Genomic DNA, 2,500 nt, shown 5'->3' with positions numbered 1-2,500 from the left:
GTAGAGGGGCAGTAGAGGGGCAGTAGAGGGGCAGTAGAGGGGCAGTAGAGGGGCAGTAGAGGGGCAGTAGAGGGGTAGTAGAGGGGCAGTAGAGGGGTAGTAGAGGGGTAGTAGAGGGGCAGTAGAGGGGGTAGTAGAGGGGCAGTAGAGGGGCAGTAGAGGGGTAGTAGAGGGGTAGTAGAGGGGTAGTAGAGGGGTAGTAGAGGGGTAGTAGAGGGGTAGTAGAGGGGCAGTAGAGGGGCAGTAGAGGGGTAGAGGGGCAGTAGAGGGGCAGTAGAGGGGCAGTAGAGGGGCAGTAGAGGGGCAGTAGAGGGGCAGTAGAGGGGCAGTAGAGGGGCAGTAGAGGGGCAGTAGAGGGTAGTAGAGGGGTAGTAGAGGGGTAGTAGAGGGGTAGTAGAGGGGTAGTAGAGGGGTAGTAGAGGGGTAGTAGAGGGGTAGTAGAGGGGCAGTAGAGAGGGGTAGTAGAGGGGCAGTAGAGGGGCAGTAGAGGGGTAGTAGAGGGAGGGGTAGTAGAGGGGTAGTAGAGGGGTAGTAGAGGGGCAGTAGAGGGGCAGTAGAGGGGCAGTAGAGGGGCAGTAGAGGGGCAGTAGAGGGGCAGTAGAGGGGCAGTAGAGGGGCAGTAGAGGGGCAGTAGAGGGGCAGTAGAGGGGCAGTAGAGGGGCAGTAGAGGGGGCAGTAGAGGGGCAGTAGAGGGGCAGTAGAGGGGCAGTAGAGGGGTAGTAGAGGGGCAGTAGAGGGGCAGTAGAGGGGCAGTAGAGGGGCAGTAGAGGGGCAGTAGAGGGGCAGTAGAGGGGCAGTAGAGGGGTAGTAGAGGGGTCTTTAAGATATGGTTGGCCATTCTAGCAATAATACTATCCTTGACAAGTAGTGGTCTCTCAGATGGCGCAGCGCTGCTATACACGTCAATGAAGGAGCACAAAAACCTAGACCTTTTGTATAAATACCTGGTCCATAGATTATACGGGTTTCCCTTTGACATGCTGGCCCAGGTGGTGGACAAAGACTCAGTATTCATGTAAGTGTGACTCTGTGTTCTCACTAATGAAACATTTAGCCTTTTTCTCATGTGCTGTTAACAATGACATGAGTTATTTTTTAATATATATATTTTGTATGCTTCTGTGGTTCATTGTCTTCCAGCCCATCAGGATGGGATAATGAAAAAAAGGTTGCCATTTTATATGAAAACTTTCAGTCGTTGAAAAGGGAAGACAAGTTTGAGGAGGTTATCATCCAGCCTCCTGTTAGGAAGGTAATGTCACTCCCAGATCTTCTTCTTATTTTTGGCACAGACATGAAATATTAGAAACAAGTGTAATTTAACAGACCTTTTAATTGACCTACACTCTAGGGGTAGTATCTTGGAGTTGAATAAAATTGTGACTGAATCCAAAATCCTTAGCCCTGATCAGGGTCAGAGATTACTACCGGCATGCATGGTTGGTGCTGTGCCTGGGTGGACTGGGGGATTCTGGGTGTTTGCTCTCTTCAGTCCTCTCCTCTGACTTTAATGGGCCCTGGATGAGGGGCCCATTTAATCTCAAATAACATCAGATTACCAGGATGAGCCTGCCTGTACTCAGATTACAGTGCCAAGGCCAGGCAAATATGTACTTAATCGGATGTACACTAAACTAACACATTAGGATGACTTGCATGTCATTTTGTGGAGAAAAGGTATATAGGTATGTGTTTGTTTATGATGTTTTTTTGAGCAGTTTGTACATGAAAAGGAACTAGGTGCGGAGGATGACCAAGTGTTTCTCCTCAAGCTTCAGGTAAGGGAGAATGTACAGTGTGTATTTGTACAGCTGGTATGACCCAAAACATTACTTTGGTAATATTGCATAATGCTAATCTGACATCAGCTGTGATAAGTTTAATTCTGCCAGTTACCATATGAATTAGGTTAGTGGTATTAAGGGCTTCAGACTCTATCTGGACTCTCACACTACATGCTCTGTGTTGTCTATTAACAGACCCTGTTGTGTAAGCAGCCCCCAGTGGCAGCAGGCAGACCAGTGGTAAGTGTCTGGGGAAACATGCTACTGTAAAGGACCTAAAGAGTTCATGTAAATCTTCTGATATATGCAATTAATGATCCTCTACTCCTTCTTCCTTTCCTGTCTCTTCTCTTTCTCTCCCTCCCTTCTCATCCTCTTCTTTCTCCTCTCTACTGTTCCTGTATCATCCCTCCTTCATTCCTTCTCCTTTTCATCTCAGGACACCACAAACAGAGCACCCACTGGCTCTCCACGGGTGTCAAATCGCTCGGCAACAGCAAACGTGGCCAATGTGATGCCCATGCAACCAGGTACTGAGACCATAGATCCCCGATAACTCATTCTACTGAAATGACAAAGATTAGCTTTGACACCCGTATTAAGTTTGCACCTACTGTGCATTTGGAATTCAGACCCTTGGCTTTTTACACATTTTGTTACGTTGCAGCCTAATTCTAAAATTGTTTTATTTTTAAAGTCAATCCTAATTCATCTAC

At 47.7% G+C, this 2,500-nt stretch overlaps 1 pseudogene; it reads left to right on the top strand.

Annotated features, from left to right (window-relative positions):
• LOC124029756 overlaps window positions 1-2,340 on the top strand; it is a 13,392-nt pseudogene extending 11,052 nt beyond the window's left edge.
• Window positions 2,341-2,500: the final 160 nt, after the last annotated feature.

The sequence above is a fragment of the Oncorhynchus gorbuscha genome, unplaced genomic scaffold (genome assembly GCF_021184085.1).
Source record: "Oncorhynchus gorbuscha isolate QuinsamMale2020 ecotype Even-year unplaced genomic scaffold, OgorEven_v1.0 Un_scaffold_7558, whole genome shotgun sequence".
Taxonomy (NCBI): domain Eukaryota; kingdom Metazoa; phylum Chordata; class Actinopteri; order Salmoniformes; family Salmonidae; genus Oncorhynchus; species Oncorhynchus gorbuscha.
Note: the sequence above shows the minus strand (reverse complement) of the source record. Positions and strands in the feature narration are given on the sequence as shown.